The sequence below is a fragment of the Hemibagrus wyckioides genome, linkage group LG25 (genome assembly GCF_019097595.1).
Source record: "Hemibagrus wyckioides isolate EC202008001 linkage group LG25, SWU_Hwy_1.0, whole genome shotgun sequence".
Taxonomy (NCBI): domain Eukaryota; kingdom Metazoa; phylum Chordata; class Actinopteri; order Siluriformes; family Bagridae; genus Hemibagrus; species Hemibagrus wyckioides.
The window spans coordinates 13,360,114-13,379,140 of NC_080734.1; the positions used below are offsets into that span (position 1 = coordinate 13,360,114).

At 38.8% G+C, this 19,027-nt stretch overlaps 1 protein-coding gene across 5 annotated transcripts in view; it reads left to right on the forward strand.

Moving 5' to 3' along the window:
- Positions 1 to 2,599: 2,599 nt before the first annotated feature.
- Positions 2,600 to 19,027, forward strand: part of daam1b (dishevelled associated activator of morphogenesis 1b) — a 65,572-nt gene continuing 49,144 nt past the window's right edge. For 2 of the 5 annotated variants that reach the window (XM_058378725.1, XM_058378731.1), the window contains exon 1: positions 2,600 to 2,750. The gene's annotated coding sequence lies outside the window, so the exon portion shown is untranslated. Of the gene's footprint in view, positions 2,751 to 3,602; positions 3,751 to 8,540; positions 8,689 to 18,984; positions 19,009 to 19,027 lie in introns of those variants that run through there. The other 3 variants (XM_058378727.1, XM_058378728.1, XM_058378730.1) reach the window with 3 other exon arrangements.

The window sequence follows — 19,027 nt, forward strand, 5'->3', positions numbered from 1 at the left end:
AAACCATTCACATGTGGTTAAAAATAATCCTTCGGGTCACTTTGCGCGGGGAAAATTATTAGGTTTACCTTCCTATTAAGGCCCTAGCGAGGATTTTGTGAGAACATCTCAGGTCCTGCTGCTCTCTAAGGAGAAAACATCCACATCATGATAAGAATCCAGATGAATGTCCTCCTCTCCATAATTCAATATGGAGGAAAGGAAATCTGAACAAAGGGGACGGAAACTCCTAAAGCATGCTAATCTCATTGCTTTGGAGTGGACTGCAAAACAAGTGAAATGTAACTCAGTAAGACGTATTAGAGAGTGGACATTGACTCTTTGTCCTTTACTAATGCTCAGACATTAGTGCATCTTAATAATAAAAGAACAGATGATCGTGTCTATAAATACCAGTGATTGATTCAAGAAATTAACAATAATAAATGGCTACTTATCAGATGTGTGGGGTGTGTTAAAAGAGCACAATCATACCACTGTCTTCCCAGTAACATCAAGTCAAGAAGCTTTTATTGTCATTTCTGCCATTTACAGCTGATACAATACACAGTAAAATAAAACAACGTTCCTCCAGGACAATAATGCTACATAAACTCAGAGACAACACAAAAGAACTAAACTACATAAAGTGCATGTGTACAAACATGTGCAATACTGTACTATAAATGACAAGAGACAGTGCAGTGATGAGTAGTACACAGTTTTGTAATTAAAAAAGCGCAAATGGGGAATTCAATGAAGTGAATTATTGTAAATGTAAACACAAAATACAGTTAGCAGGAGTCTAAAAAGAAATGAGTAAAAATTATACAGGGAGTGCAATGATACAGCGAATATATTCCGCTAAATAAATCAGTCAGAAAGAAATAGCCTAAAAAGATATTCTGAAGTTGCTCAACTAACAGTTTTAACATGTTTTATAGTTTAGCTTGCTTTGTAGTTTAGCAAATTTACCTCAGAAGCTAGTAGGAAGCTATTTACAAAAAAAATTGACAGGGGTTAGCATGATATATACTTCACATATACTACTATGGACACTCTCTTAGTCTGGTTTTGAATGAGTATGTGCATGGTGGATAGACTGGTGAACTTTGTCTCGCTCACAGACTCTGGATCTACTGTGACCCTGACCAGGATGAAGTGTTTACTGAAGATGGATGAAAGAATGGATAGATGGGGGATTTAAGAGAGAGATGAAGCCTCACTACAACAAGTTGTTGCTGGGCCCAAAGTGGAAAACACCAAAACAAACAAAAAAGTGATGATAAATTCAAAGTGCAACACCACAAACAATCCTAAATGGAAGTTTTGCTTCCTTTAACTAACACAGCTTGTAAGTACATGTATTGGTGTGAGATTAGCTACAAAGGCTTTTTTTGTTGCATTTGATTCAAATGAATCACCACAGAGAGTGCATCATCTTCCCACGAGTCTCACAGCTGATCCAAACTTGGTAGCGAGCAGAAATTCAAATAAACTAGACAAAACCATGATGGTGTAACTGTCCTGGTTACAGTTTTGTCTTTATAATGTTCCATTATTTTGTGATTCTTGGATACTGTTTGTTCTGTTGCATTTACACCTGGGCTTTTTACACCAATTTCCTGGTGCCTCAACAGGCTGAGGTAATCTTCTTCCAGTTAAAATAAACAAAATCTTATCAAAGTTAAAGTGTACTAATCTAACATCCATCCATCCATTTTCTATACCCACTTTATTCCTAATTAGGGTCACGGGGGTCTGCTGGAGCCTATCCCAGCGCACATTGGGCAAAAGGCAGGGGTACACCCTGGACAGGTTGCCAGTCCATCACAGGGTATAGACAGACAACCACACACACTCAATTTAGAATTACCAATCAACCCAATGTACATGTTTTTGGACTGTGGGAGGAAACCAGAGTACCTGGAGTAAACCCACACAGAAAGGCCCCTGCCTGTTCGAACCCAGGACCTTCTTGCTGTGAGGCAACAGTGCTAACCACTAAGCCACCATGCTGCCCCCTAGCTACGATAAAGACATAAAACTGACATGAATGGTCAAGCTGAATAAAAAACTAACATGTTTAATGAGAAATCCAACAAGCATGACATAAAACAACAATAATGCTAATATACGATGAGTAAAGCTGGAAGCTGTGGTTAGGACTTCAACAAAATAATTTGCCAGTGCTTTTGAAAGACATTAATTTTACACCCTGCTTAGGAATGCTCATCTTCCAGTTTAACAAAATGCTAAAGTAGAGTGTTTGTGTTCATGTACGTGTGACATATGAGGAAGTTTGCTAAATAAGGTGCCTGAGAAATTTAGCGAATAATATCAGCTGATGATGGAGTGCAATATACCTAATGAGTAATAAACACTATTGAAGAATCTCTTAAACTGAATACATATTATAATTAGGTAGAAATATAAAAAGTAATAGTGTAGTGGATTGTCTGGGGATGACGAGATTTATTGATCTGAAATGATCACCAGCTTTTTATTTGGTGAGGTCAGGCAGGTGAGGAACTTTGGAACCTACTCGCCTACTCCGTTTCCCAGAATTCAGTTCGGCGAGCACGCGCACTCGGCTCTTGTATAGTAACAGGAGAGCGATGATGTCAACTTTGGTTCGGCTTGGCTCAATGCTGAGACACGCACGCGCGCGCGCGCGCACACACACACACACACACACACACACACCGGCCGGGGTTTCCACATCCAGAAACAATGCAACGTTTGGGACACGCGATGAATCAACGCAGGAGGTAAATTTTAAAATGCGGCATATGGTTGCTTTTGTAAGTTGTTCGTGATGAGCGTGTTTATGCATCAGCTCGCGCCGCGATGAGCTCTATCACTATCACGCGCTGATTTTAGTCTATATGTCCGAACAGGGAAGGGCGATAATGTCGGTGTGGATTTTCATGTTGCTATAAACCTGCCACAAAGTCGGATTGTGGACTAGCATTCATTTTAAATAGACGATCAACCTGTATGGTAGTAATCCGGCTTAAAGATCTTTATTATATCAACCTATTAAAGGGCGATCGCCAAACCGCCGTGTTTCCATTTCATTCGGATCAGCTGTAACCAAAAGATAAATATAAAAGCGCCGCCTGATAATGCAAACTCTCCAGCAGAACTGCACCATCAGTACAACACATACCCGGCATTAATGTATCAACTAACAACAGTAATGACTTTCCACAACGAAAGAAAGAAACGTTTCCTATGCAGTGGAAGTGCTCATGGACTGATGATCAGGGTTAAAGAAGAGAGGTCTGTCATCGTCTCTTTCTGCTGAGAGCATGACGATGATCTGTTTGCTCATGGTGCTTCTGTACTGTTTGTAATGCTTGGTGTGTTTTCCGTGTTGTGCTGATACGCGTTTAATGGGGTTCAAAAGTCATACCGTCGATTATTGCTGCGATTTGGTGTCCATAAGCTGAGCTTTCATGGATGTAGAAATGTTTAATAAAGACAGCAGTGCCCTTAGGAAATGCAGCTATTATTAGGAACACCTGTATATAAGAATAGAGGGTAAAATGTGATCTGTGCCTGGTTGTTGGTACCAGACCTGGTGCTTTTAAATATTTCAGATCTCCTGGGATATTCACACACAAGAGTCTGTAGAGTTTTCACACAATAGTGTGAAAAACAAACAAACAAACAAACAAACAAACAAAAAAAGAACAGCAGGTCTGCAGGTGCGAGAGAGTTCCAAGGAAAACGGCCACGCCGGTTCGAGCTGACAGGAAGTCTAAGGTAACACAAATAATTACTTTATAACTGTAGTGAACAGAAAAGCATTTTAAAATGCACATCCTGTCAAGCCTTATGGGAGATGCGCTACAACAGTAGAAGATCACATCAGGGTTTCCTCCTGTCAGCCAGGTACAGGAATCTGACCTAAACTGGACAGCTGAAGACGTGGTCTTTTTTCCTTATTTTCAGCAGTTCACTTCTGTAGAAGTTCAGCATTATATTTTCTTTTAACGCACAGCGATGCATACTGAATCTGTTTATTATATCGATTAATTATTTAAAGTGGCATAAACATTAGCTTTTGAAGTGCTCTTAATCGATTGTTGATTATTTATAGAGTGGAGTCGATGTTGTCAGGTCCAGTCCTGAGGCTCCACTGCTGTACACACAAGTTTCATTATAGAAAATCCCCGAGTAGTAGCAGCACTAGATGATCTGAACTCAAGTTCACATTCACTGTCATAGAATCACCTGGTGATGGATGATGGGACTTCACCTAACCTCCATTCTCTCCGTGTCCTGGTTTTTCAGGTGACTGGGAAGGACACTAAAGAACACTGAACTCATTGTCATGTTTATGAAACCAGATTAAGACAACATTTGTTTGTGACATGTGGCATAGTCATTAGAAGTTGGGTAAATTGTGGCAGTCATATTATATTAGCCAGTGGAACACTAATAATAATATTATAAAAGAGGGTAAAATACAGATTCACAAATACACAAATGTTATGTTTTGTGAAAATACCAACAATAATACATGGTGCAACAGTGTTTCTGCATGAATGACGGCATTTATTTGCTGTTGTATTTAATTTCAGTCAAAATAAAGAAAGCTAATTAGTCTTGCAGGACTGCACAATCTAATCATACAATATGCAGTAGGATACATTAGATTGCAATAATTATCGCAAGTTATTATTTTCAGAATACAGTCTCAGCCTTTCTTCTTTATTCCTTTCTTTTCCATGTAAAGTAAAAGTATACATAAAATTCATACTTAGGTACTTTTCACAGGTCTCTATACATCCAGCGCTGTTCTGCTAATGGCACCCTGTCTGTCAACCTAAGTATTGTGATGTAATGTAAAACAATGTCTTGAAGTAACACACCGAGATTATCCTGTCACATGTTGCAGTATGATTCAATATAGCATGTGTAGCCCTAATCCATGCTGCAGTCCTCCACCCAGTCCATAGACTGTTTGTTTGCCACGTGACTTTGTTCAGCCACGTCTGAACAGTTTACACACGCCCATTGTTTAATTTTTTTTACCCTTTTTCAAAAGAACATTGTAGGCAATTTATGAATGAGTCAGTCCATTTTGCAAAGTCATGAAAGTCTGATGAGTAAAGTTTCCCAAAATGCAATCTACTTTCAGACTGAGATCTTTCTCTGCTGCAGCTTAGATTAATTCCTTTGCATGTCTTGCGTTCATATAAATCTCATATCGTCTGATTAACTCCTGTATCACTCCTGTATGCTGTGCCTACTGTGTTGTCAATGATTTCAGTGATCTTCAGTAAGGTTTAGCCCTTCATGATAACGCAGTTCCCTGCCTGGTGGTCCAGCCAACTGTTATAACTGACGTATAGTCACTCTGAGAGTCTAGTGGGAGGCTGTACCAGTGCCTCGGCTCATTCCATGATGAAATCGCAGCTCTCGTGCTCCTCCAGCTAAACTGAGCAAGTCCTCTAATTAGGAGGAGGAGGACAGTGATAACACGATGAGTGCAAAGGAATGCGGGAGTCTTCGTAGAACTGTAGACAAACTCATGCTGTAGATCCAGCACAGAATAAACAGAATTGACAGAGCTAAAGATAGACATGATATCTGCTATATAACTAATGCATGGTCTTATGTTTATTTTAAAGTTTGATTGGCCTTGTTCCTTTGAGAGATATTTTCCAGAAATACACCAGAACTTGTCATTATTTTTTTAATTGTATTTCCCAGTGAATTTAGAGATAAAGTGGTCGTTTGATTTAAAGTGCCTTAAAGATAAGAAACATTGGCAGGAAATCAGTTTTTTACAATTAATTGAAGCAAAATTGAAGTGCTGATTTTTAGATTCCTCCAGGTTTTCTTCATCTAGTTCATCTGGCCCAGCTGCCAAGTTACTCTGTCCTCTGTCATTAAATGTACAAGATCATGTAAGGAGTCTTGATGGTTTTAGATTCATTCTTACTTTTTAATAAGCAAATCAGTATAGCTGATCTGAGATTTGTCACTAAATGCAAACAATTTCTTTTCAGCAAGTCCTGGAAATTGTAATCCACATGCTAATTTCAAGACTGTTGTAACTCACTGCATGTTGTTCTACCTCAGACTGCATTGTTTAATCTAAAACTGGTTCAAAATGTGCAATCAAAAACCAATATTTATGCTTATAAGAGATGGGTGAAGGTTGATTTCTTAATCATGATATAGTGAAATCACAAATCCAAAATTTTTTGTATATCATATATTTGAACAACCCCAGCAAACATTTAGCAACTACTTAGATTGGTGTGATTTCACACTTTCGGTTTGGTTTGGTATGAAATTTCACTGGGGTCGAGATTACATAAAAATGTTTTCATTGCTGTTTTCAGATGTTTCAAGTGCTGTCTTTGCATTGCACATAAAACGTGGCAATAGTCTGTAGTCTAACAAATTTTTTTTTATTGCGTTTCTGTCAAAAGCTTCCCTCCAAACATATGGCAAGCTGCTGTTGAAACTAAATAATGACTGAAAGTTCATTTTACCATAACTGTAACTAATCACACTTTCAACCACTTTTGCAACTTTATATAAACTGTAATATTTATATAGGATGTATTGTATAGGGTGTTTTTCCCCAATTGCATTTTTGCCCATCGCTTGACCTTTCAGGAGGAAATGTGCAGTATATAATACACTGAACAGTGTATTCAGGGCTTCTCACTACCCACAACATTGTATAGGGTTATTATGTGTAACATTTACTCTTCTTCTTGCAGTCAGACCTACAGTGCTCTCATTGAGACGGTGTGCACAGTTGTTAACCACATGACAGATGGAGCTGTCTCTGGCTTTATTAATCTTTGTCTGTAATCTTCCAAGCCTCAGCGCTGGTATGGAGATTCCTTTCTTTTTAACAGAGCAGTATTTTTGAAAATCATAGGTTGCGTGTGTGTGTCAGTTTTCTTTTCTTTTTTCTTTTTTTTTTTAGCACCGGAAAGAAATAAAATCTGAGTTGAAGGGTTGTGGTGTGTGCGAAAGGCCATTTTAATTAGTGAGGTGTTGAGTTACTTTGGCTTGTGCCGAACTGTTGCTGCGTCAGTAGCTCATGTTTGTAAATGAGGTGAGAGGAGAAAGGCGAGATGCCGCTGGGAGTGATAATTGTTTCCGCTGTTGATGGGGTGGTCAGGGGACAGCTGGGATATACTTCGCTAGCCATCATAGTCCACCTCCTGCACACATTCATCTCTACTGGGAATAGAGGGAGTGCAGAGAAGTAGAATACTCTGTAGCAAGCAAAGCTAGATCCTGTGAGCATAAAATCGTTGATGACATTTCACCTGACTTTAACACGCAACCAGTTTCACAAAACTTTCTTCTTCTTTCTTTCTTTCTTGCCGTCATGTCTTATGCATAATGTGAAAATTTCTTATAATTGCTTATAATTTTCCTTCCTTCTGCATATGCTGTCCATATTTAACCAAATGCCTTGTAAGATCATCTTGGAGCGTTTTGAATTATGTAATCAGCTCTTTCACCCTTTTGTTCTTTTTATATCTGAAAAAGCCTTGGAGTTTTGCAGAATACATGAATGCTCAAGAGAAGGACTGTTCATTTTTTAGGGATTTTTAGAGTGTCTCCTCTAGTTAGGTCCAGGACTGAGATCCTGTATTACTCTTGGGGTTATTTCTACCATTCTCTGGAAGTGTTTGGGGCACAATTACATATGCTCTCCATATTTAACCAAATGCCTTGTAAAATAATCTTGGAGCATTACGTAATCAGCACTTTTACCCTTAGTTTTTTCCCCTTTAGATCTGAATAAGCCTTGGAGTTTTACGTGAATGCTCAAGAGAAGGACTTCTTATTTTATAGGGTTTTTTAGAGGCTCTCCTCTAGTTAGGTCCAGGACTGTTACTGAGATCCTGTATTACTCTTGGGGTTATCTCCACCATTCTCTGGAAGTGTTTGGGGCACAATTACAGTTTTTGTTTGACTTCTTTCGGATTAGATAAGAAACCTTTTGCCTCAAGCCATATGAGAGACTGTGGCATGGTAATGTGTTGCAGCAGGAGGCAAAGAGCCTTTCTGGTTCTGCCAAGCTTTGTGAGATCGGGTCCCACCCAACCGACAGTGACAATGGGCCTGTGTGGCCATTTTGAATGTCCTATTCTCTGACTGTTGTGGTTCACTTGGAAGACACAATGGCCTCATTTAACATAATTTATTTTCAGAGGCCCTGCTTGTCACCAATCCGGTCCTGTTTGCCCCTTCCAACATTGCCCCTGCACCTGATATTTCAATTCTGATGACTCAGTAATCTCTGGTCTCTGCTGTCTGCAGGCTTAGCCGTCGCAGTAGGAACCTGCATACATATTGGTGCAGTCAGTTTTGTTTTTGTTTTTCTCCTTTGCTGTGGTGGTAAGAAGATTATGTGCATAGCCTGGTGACTGTAATTACTTCTGATCTCTGCCCTGCCTCATATTTCTCTTTCTTTTTTTTTATTGCCCTTGTTTTTGTCTCTTTAGATCATCTGCGCTGGCTGGCATGGATTTATTAACCTTCTCATTCACTCTGCATGCTTGCAAATGTTACGGACATATTAAAGTAGCACGATATTAGTGGCACTGATTTCAGCAGTCTCTTATCCAAGGTGCTGCCTCATCAAAGTCTTGAGAAAAGTCACTTTTATGAGAACATCTGTGCTGCAGCAGCTTCATTATACTGGCTCTAGAGGTGAGTGTTGGAAAGGGAAAAAAAAAAAGAAGTTAACTCCTCTGTACCTCAGAGCAAAAAATCATCAACTTTTGCTTGTGTTAGATTTCCAGAATTGGACATTGAAGGGTATTTAGCAAGGTTTGGCACTGGGGGTTGTGATTTTAGCAGCAGTATGCTCAATCACCATGGCCTTCAGTGTAAAGAAATCTCCCCACAAGCCCCTTGACCTACCCTATTCCTCTTGGGTCAAGGAGCAGGTCATTCTCTGCCTGTCTTTGAATACAAGAATTTATGAAAGGCTGCTGCTGGTTTTCTTACCCTCTTTCTTTATTCCTCTATATTTCATACAAACACAAGTTTGCTGCTCAAAATGTCAACTTAATTGTCATTTGTCACTTCTTTTTTTTTTTTTTTTTTTAAGTAAGGCTTAGACTTTTGAAGATTCCCCTTTTTTATACTTTGAGTTGTGGGATTAAAGAAATAGCATGCAAATGGTGGATCAGAATGATCAGCCTTTCCTCAAATTTAACCCTGACAGATTTCTTCCAGATTTCTTCCCGATGGATTTTTCTATAAACCATTGCATTGTTCTGAGAGTCAGAGTGCTAGGCCTCTCGGTCATGTCTGCGTAGACTTATAGATAAAGAGGGCGTAATCAGGCGTGTTTCTTTTGAAATGCGTTCTCATAACCTTTGAATAGCTTTACAGCTTCATAACAAACCGTTTCAGTTTCATAAAAATTTATAACAATTCCATAGTGTTTGAAATTAAATGTTTCTGTAGCATTAATCCAATCATCTCACACCATAAAGAAGCATGGATTTGAATATTTTATTCAGAGCGTCATTCAGTGTTCACTGTTCACTCACCCCCCCTAGGTTGTAGAGGTATTATGTTTTCAAGGTCCTCTATTCTTCCATCCATCCATCTGCCTGTTGTCCATGCATGAGTCAATCCACCATTCTCATTAGCATGATATCTCAATGACTACTGGTTGATTGTTCATAGGATTTATAGGGAAATATCACTGTAAACAGGGTCAAGGTGAGGCAAGAGGGGCAAGGTTCAGTGTCTGAAATGCAATATTTTAATTGGTTACTTCCTGTTTCTGAAGGATTTTGTAAAGATATTTGATGATTACAGATTAGATGCAAGAATGACTGAACTTGTTTTTGTCAGACACCTCCCTGTTGACACCACTGACGCTGAGATTTGTTATAATAGATTAAAGCTGTAGAATTAACACACCTACACAATTAACTGATATAGAACTTAGTGGGCAAGTTCTCATTTTGTTGTGTTATTATTAAGGGTTAAAGGAGTAGTTTCGTGTCTTGCAGCCTTTTCAACAATGCCAGGCAATGGGGTTGTGTTTTTTAGGCCTAGACCTGTTGATCAACTATCCAGGCCACACTGTAGTTTTGGTTTAAACCCTATGAGCAGAATCGGTTGCGTTTGAGCAAGAATCTTGAACACTTACTGTTATTGAATTTCCAGGTCTGACGCATTGATGTGAAGGATATTTAACAAGCTGTTTTGTGAGTTTAGTTCCTGTACAACACCCAGTGGTTGTTGAACATGGCCTTCCTTGTACTGAAATCTGAGAGATCTAACCTTATTGTCGGAAGATGGATGGACGCTGTGCTTCCTCCATCGTCAGCACTGTTAGGGCTGATCAGACAAACCAAGGCAAAGGGCCAAAGAAAACAAAGTCATCATCTTCCTTTGATGCATCGTAATGCAATAGAGTATGCCAGGAAATCTCAGACACCCTCAGCCATGACAAAAAGGTGGTAAAAGGAGTGAAAGAGGGATGAGGGTGTGGGTTCGGCAGCCAGACCGATGTGTTGGAAAGCGGCTCATGGAGCATTCCTTTGAAAATTGACTACATGCATAGGTGTAGAAACTGTACAAAAGCCCACTGTGTCTTACTGGAGAGTTTAAAAGGTACCACTTATCCCAGTTGTTTTCAGTGGAATTATTTTTCAAGGTGTGTTGCAGTTGACACGAGGCTTTGTTTAGACTCCCTGCTTTCTTGGCAGGTCTAAACAAAATCTTCTTAATAAATGAAAGTAGCACTTGTTCTTCAGAGACTGCTTTTGGCACACAATTACATTCCATTGCTCTGTCAGACATGTCAGCCAGAATCTCCTGAAAGACCTTCAATTATGTCTCAGGATAGAATTAGGGCCTGTCCAATTCCATCATCATTCAGTCTTGCTGCTATACAGCACATCCTAGTCAATCAGCATGCTCCCTCTGCTTGTATTTTTCCACTGCTAAGTGACGCACAGCTGCTTTGTTTCTTTCGTTGCGTACCTCATGATAACATGGCGCGAGAATTATAACCGGTGAAGCCCTGGTGAACCGGGTGGGCCAGTGCAAGCCCTTTGTGGAATATTTAATGCCAGGACACATTATAATTACTGTGGTTTATGGCTTAGTTTTGAAATCTTCAGTTTAAGTTATTGCTCTTCGTTTCAGATTCTGAGTTAATGATGAAAAGAAATGAGTGCAAGTGCAGGGGCAAAGGTCAGCTGTCAGGAGAAGCGCTGAAGAAATATGGAAATTCTCTACCTGACCTGCGCTTGTGAGAGGCCCATGTTTTATCTTGCTTGAAAGTTCTAGTCAGCAGTGAGCTCATAATGTCAAGCACCCCTTTAGTTTGAAAAGGAGGCTTTTAAAGTCAAAAGAGCTCTTGTAAATAATCATTATCTTTGCTGCTAATGGCAAACATTTTTAAGTTGAAGCAAAAAAAAATAAAAAGAAAAAAAATATATGGGGTTTTATAGGGGTAGGTGTCCTTGCTTTGTCAGTCTCTCAAGTTTCCTCAAACACTGCTTGTGGTTCTAATTAAGCAGTCAGGTCCAATAAAAGTTTTCAAACGATAGTATCAGCTGGTTCTGGTGCACCAAAGAGCTGATATTGGTTTTACAAGAGCTCGTTTTTGGCATGGCGTCAATTTTCAGAGCAAATGAGATACTTTGCAAATGACTGAATGCTATATCTGATCCAGTGTCCATGCTGTTAGAATATAGCCAAGTTTGACAGTCTAGCATTTCAGATATCGATGCTCGAATGCTGCTCAGATTCTAATCCAATCAGTTCCACAGTGAAATTGTAGCAGTTCCAGATGTCTTCATAAAACTCAACATGGATAGAATTGCGACCAAGTCCAATGATGTCACCTTGAAATTGAGTCCAAACACAGTTAATGACTCCGGATTATAAGACCAAGCTAGGCTTTTTATTGCCTATTGAAATGCTTCCTGGTTTAGATGGAAAGTTAGGTGACATGAAATTCTGATTGTATTACAGAGTTGCATGAACTAATGATTATCATTAGAGTTGAACGATTTGAAATTCTTTGATCTGAGCTTTATGTTTGCTTGTTTGTGATGGTTTGTTTGTATAGGCATGACTTACACAATTGTGTAGATAACTGACAGGTTTTTCCACATTATCTCGTGTGGCTTCGGAGTTACGTGTTAAATGATTAAAGCATTACGCCAAACCTTGCAGGTCTGTCATGAGTTTTGCTTCTGTTTTAATTTAGCTCCTCAACTGGGTTGCTTGAGCCTCAGAATCTGGGCTGAGAAGAACTTTTTGTGGAGGTGTCCTTGAGTCTGAGCACATGCTGCTCCATTTCTGTAAATGGAGCATGTTTTTCTTGCATCTGAGCAGAATTTACATCTGCGATGTGCTGGCCTGATTTGAAACACAACCTTATGTTGAGAACAGATTTAGAAGTTAGACAATGTTGACAATTAAACAAGAATGCTTAATTGTCTTTTTCACTTAGTATGCTTACTATATTTTGTTAGGCTCAGGTGTAGTGTTTTGAAGGAGCTCCTAGTTGCATCTTGCTTTTTTTATTAGATTATAAATGAATGTCTATTTGGGATCTTTATATGCGTTCTAAACTACATTTGCTTGCTCATCTGCACTCCTAATGTCAAGCTGTTTTCCCCCTGAGTTTCCACATGGCCCTGTTTCTCTTCCTCTCTCCTTCTCTGGACCAAGATTAATGAAATCATGCTTTTATAGAGGTCTGCAGAGCCATTATAGACAGTATAGACACCTTATAAACAGTTCTGATCAAAATAATTTAGTCCTGAACAAAACTACGCCTTGAATCTCACTACACCTGATTTTCTGTTTATTATATGACATATCTAAATGCAGGTTATTATATTTTTTTCTCTTGTCATATTTCAGGGATAATAAGAAGCTCATTAAGTACAGCGCCGTGTTCAGGAAGAAAGAACGATACGTGATATCGATATAGACATGTGCCAACTGTCTGTTAAGATTGTGTGCCAGTGTTGGGTAAAGTTGGCATTTGATTGGCAAGCAAGCATATTGTTTGGCAATGCTTGAGCTAATTTGTAGATCATACCTCATAGAAAACATAAATGTTGTTTGTAACTAAACAGTTTGATTTACTCAGATATATTAAGTATGAACAGGTCAGTTTCCTTTTACCATTCAGGGTGCTTCTAGCGTATCAGCAAGACACTACGCAGCTCTGCATAGCTTCCACTTCTCCCTCAATGACCTGACACCTGGCACAGACCGAAGACTAATGCTGCTTTCGTTGCTGACTTTCCTTGTAACTGGTAATTTCAGGGTGGAATGATGTCATTTTCCACCTCGGCAAATATGGCTGCCTCCATGATTGGTAGCTAGCCAGCTAACAGTGATGAGAGATGTATATTTTCTTCCTCAAACTGCGACATAGTACATAGTGCTTATATGGTCGTACATGACAAATAGATCCATATACAGAATGTAAATGAGTGCTGCTTTGTTTGTTCCTTATAATGTTTGCAGCCAAGTTGATCTAACGTCACACTGTAAACCAGAAAGGAACTTGTTTCAAGTTGAGGAAGCGTTCTCATTGGCTTGGAGGCGGCAAATATTGTCGCAATCATAATGTTGAATTCAGCATAACTATGTTATAAATGTAATAAATATGATTGACATTCCGGTCAGTTGTATATCATAATTCCTGTTCCTGTTCCTATAAACATCACAAGCCAAAGACAGATCCTCAGACTTTGGTGTTGTGTGTCAGCACGTGTCCAACTAACCTGCTTTACTTACTCTTTCTGTCTTCATATGCCTGTGACCAACTCTTAAGGAATCCGCTTTTGAAGATTAATCTGATTACGTTTGTGCCTCGTGTCTCTTTCCTTTCAAGTCTTTTATCAAATTGTGAAGAAGAGTCGCTTTCTGTTTGTGTGCGTCAATGTTAGTATGACTGGTTTGGCTGCCGCTTGGCATCACAGGGTGCTGACACATCGAGATGCAGGTGGAATAAGCAAGTAGCCTTTTACACACTGTTCAAATTAAAATGCACTTACCTCACCGTGTCTCATTTAGCTTCTTTAGTGTGAATGAGTGCTTGAAGATTACTTAAAAGCAGAGCTGTATTTTTCATAGTGTGACCTCGTGAATACCTGAAATACATATCTCTTATTCTGTAAGTGGTAGACTCTGAAGCTTGTGTAAGTGGTTAAAACGCTGAGCTCTTATTAGCTTTGTGTGCCCAGAGATGAGACCGTGGCTAAAGTGGCGTGGCGGAGCTGCTGACATGGCCGTTCCCATAGCCTAAAAACCTGTATGTATAAGATTAGTCCAGCAAAGACCCTGCCATCAAAAAGAAGCAGACACATCTGGGGATCAGTGAGTTAAAGCAGAGACGTTAACCCCCAAATTCCAGTAATCTTTCGTAAGCACGTCTCTAACAGCTGCAGCATTTTTTTCCCATAGCATTCTTTCAGTCCTCAGGTCTTAAAATCCTTCAGTCTTGTAAATGGTGTGACACTTCAAAATTGGCTCACATGCCTGATTATATAAAAAACAAACACCTAATGTGGCTTTGGATCTAAATTTAACTTAACCGCACATGATCTAAATTCTCAGGCTGTGCTGGAATGTGTTGGCAGTTGAGGTCGTGATAATAATGCTGTTTCAACATGGCTCTGGTCAACAGCATGACTAAAGGCTGCTGATTGAGAAAATGATGCAGGACATTTGCTCCAAAGCGAACGTCTTCCTGGCTTATTTGAGAGGGTGAGAAAGAGGTTAGATTGTCTGTGACAGTTTCACAAGCCTGTATGTCGTAAAGATGAGTTCAGAGAAATCTGAAGACACATTTGAGTCCGGATCAGATTTTGTTTCATTTGTTAACTTCCTTTCCTGCTTTTGTTCTCTTTCCATGTTGTCTTTGTCCTTTCTTTGCTTGCTCTGTTACTCATCTCATGGTTTTCAGTCTCCAGTTTGGGTTTAAACTTGCTCAAGAAGGCAGGTCCTGATACTGTATATGTTTTAGTGTTTGGTCACACGATTAACTAATTTTTTAGCCATACTCACAGTTTGTTTTTTTTTTTTTTTTTTTTTAGATTCTTTAATACGTTACTCAACACAATATAAATTTAGGAAGGAATTCATAATAGCAAATATTATTTTGTGTATTAGTTACATTCTTGAACCTTAGTAGCTGTATCCATTGAAGGAAATTGACAATTTAAGTGAAAAGGATCTCTGAGCCATCCTATGTCATTGAAAACACAATTTGCTAAGTAACCGCTGGTCGATTAGCTTCTTGATTAGCTACATACATCAGTTTTACAAGTTGTGAATTGATTTTATGTTCATTTTAAGCAGGAAATGACCTCTCAGCATTTTGCAAGACAAATTAGTATTATATCTGTTAAGCCATGGATTTTAGATCCTGGTACTGGAGAACCACCATCCTGTACACCCTGTTCCCATCCTGATTCAACTACTCCGCTAATTAACAGTCATTCCGGATGTAAAGTGGGTGTGTCTGAGCAGGGAAAACACTACAGCATGCAGTTCATACTATGTTCATATTGTGTTCATACTAAACAAACTATTTATTTACACTTTTAAACACGTCTCTCTGTTGAAGCAGGAGTTCAATTCTGATCAGAAGTGACTATATAAAGACTAAGAACAACACTAAGTGATATTACCTTCAATTTTAGCTAAAATATGACCTTTCAAACTATTGGCAGCTAGATTCTGAACAGGACAGAACTTTACCCAGAAAGAATTGATTCTCGTGTACTGGATCCTCCGTGTTTTGCTGTTTAAACTACTGAAAAAATGAATGAAATCTGGTCAGATGTATCTAGAATTTCCTATTATGAGATTACAATTAACCAGATCTATGATGTCATTTACATTTCTTGCTCCTTTGGCAGATTATTTTGCTTCTTTCAAGAAAATAAATGCTTAGAATTAGCAAAATAATCAAGGTTATTTCCATTTGAAATGAATACAAATGTCAAGAAATAGGTTTTAATAATCAAATTAGGTTTGTTGTAATCTTTTAATAGGAAATATTAGAAACTAATTTGACTATATTCAAGATATTTTCACTTGCTAAGATGTCATTTTTTTTGCTGTAGGCAGAGCTTATTACCGGTTATTCTCATGACATCGATATAAACAGAGACTTCTGAGGTGATTTTTAATAGATGAAGCCCATGTACAGCGTGATGTCGAAACATTTACCGTTTCCATATCATTGTTGAACAACAGACACGCTGACGTAAAAAAAAAGCTTCAGTTTTCACAAGTGTTCTGGACTTGCAGGTTCATTCATTTGTAAAGTATCTCATTTGAACTGAACAGTTCTTCCTGTGCCAGAAAGAGTTCATCCTGGACTAATACCAGCTATTTGGTGCATTAGATCCAGCGGATTTTATTACTTGAAAACCATGGTTTTATTCTTTGTTGAACCTGACGGCTTAATTAAACAACATGGCTAAGGGGAATTCTACACTTATAGAAAAACAGTATCGCAGGAAAAAAAAAAAAAAGTTTAGTGGAATGATCATTTATGTCTGGGATTTATTCAGATTCAATGTACTTTTTAATGTGTACACTGCTGTTAAAGCCTTTTAAGCAATGGTGTTTATCTAACTTGGCTATTTATAATAAGGAAGTTATGTATCTAAATTCGATTTATTTCTCAGTGCTACAGCCTTGTTCCTCAAAACAATAACCTTCCAAGACTTGTGCTGAGTGCAATGTTCCTGTTATTATGCATATCACTGTGCTATAAATTTTATAGTTATTACTCACACCTTCAGGGTTGAGGGATTGATTCCCGCCTCCAGACTGTCCAGGTTGTACCCTGCCTTGTGCCCTCAGTCTACTGGGATAGACTCCAGGTTCCCTGCGACCCAGTAGGAAGCCGTGTCGACAGTGGATGGAAATAGAGCTAGTTTATTCTTTTCTTGAATATTCAGTATATCATGTTGTTACACTCATATTTATGCTAGCATTGGTCTTGTTCTGGTCATAAAAAGGCAGACTACAAGAAGAAGATTACAGGACTATTAAAAAAAAGTACAGCAGCTTTGATCAGTCCAGGACTAATCCTAAATGTGCCCTTCTTTTGCGGCTTCTTTTGCCATTCAGAGCCTCCTAGAGCAGAAAGAAACTGTTCCATTATTTGTGGTTTTTGTGGATATGACCCATCCCAGTCATTCCATGCGTTTGACTTTCTGTTTGCATATACTACATAATTGGAAGCCTGGGGCAGAAAATATGTTTCTGATTGGCTGAGACCAAAAAAAAAAACAAAGAAAAAAACAAAGAAAACATTGTGGTTGGTTATGATCATAGTACACTTCGAACTGTCAACAGTGCTTGTATTTCTGCCACTGCCATCACTCAGAATTAACCTGGATTAAATATCATAATGAAGTATACAGCGTTAGCCCTGGCTGCAGACGCCATGGGACCACAGCCGTTTCATGATCTCTCCTTTTATCTTGTTTAACAAAGGTTCTAGTCTTTACAATTGACCACCTCGCTTTTGACTTCTTGGTCTGTGGAGGGCTTTCATGTATCACGTATATCAGATGGCTGTGACTCAGCTGGCTTACAGACATGAAGCCCATAAAAGAGAATCGAAACGCATTTTCCGCCCAGGGGCTTCAGCTGTCGTAGAGCTGTGTACTCCATGTCCAGGTGCTCTTATTCAGCATAACCAGATAGCTATCTTTTGATGTATCGCTCTGACAGCATGTCTCAAAACTGGTTCTGCTTTGGATTTGTTATCAGATACAAAACTGCTGGCTGTGAATTATTTATATGACTTCGGGTAAATTGCCAATTTCTGTGTTGCACTCGTTTTTGTTTTTGTTTTTTTTAAATGTGCCGCTAAATCAACCATGTTGATGTACTGTGTGATTTTCCATTTCTACAGGAAACTTTGCTGGCTTTGGGATGACTGATTAAAATGTTTCATAAATTTGCTAAATGATGGACATTTCCAGTCTCGATATTACAGTTTCCCTCCTTTCAGCCGAGTGAGTCACTAATAAACAAGTCTTTTCAATACATCCATTTTAATCTTTAGAAATGTAAAAATGTTCAAATAATTATGGAACCAACTATATGACAGATCTGTATGAAGATTGTATCAAATTCCCTGTATAAGACACTTGAATGGCAGCTGCATTTGTATTTGACGTTGTAGAGCACATCTGTATTTAAACCTGCAGGATTTAAAACCTAGTAAAGAAAATACATCTTTTTTTATTTAACTAGAGCAGTGAAGACAGATTCATTAATTGTTAGTTAGCTGTGTTGATTTAATGAGTAAGTACGCTATATGCTGATTTTCTGCTTAAGTACAAGTCTCAGGCTCATGTGTAAAAGTGTCTCAGGGTCAAGCTAACACCAGCTGTTGCTACACTTGTGTCATTCTGCCTACACATTTCTCATTAGAAACAATTAGGGGAAGTACGATTGTCTTCTCCCATGTGATAAGCTCTTGATTCATGTTCAGATAATGTTTTGTTGGTAAAGCAATCATTCTTGTCCTGTGAGCTGCTAATAGAGTAGTGGTGTTGTGTATATTACTTCACTTTTAGACCTCTAACTGTGATTGGCTGTACTGGGCATGCAGGAACACATTGTAAAGCTGAACTGTAGTTACTTTTGTTTTGCCAATGGTAACGTACATAATAGTGATTATTGCAAGTCTCGATTTGTAACCTTTATTCATAAAATAGTGACCTCATGTCTGTTGAATGATCTCATTCAGCGCTCAACCAGCTGTTGTTTGGTTTAATTATGATGATACTGTTGCTTTGCTTTGTCGCATGATGATGGTGTTGATGTTTACTAGCCGCCACTGTGGCAATCTTTCTACAAGTCACACACCTCATCTGTAAAACACACACGTAGGCAAGGGGTGCAGACGCTCACATTTGGAGGCATGATGGGGCCTGCTCTGACCTCGGGGATGAGCTAAAGGCGTGCTGATTCAGGAAAAGCTTCCTCAAGGTAAGTGTTCAATTAAACA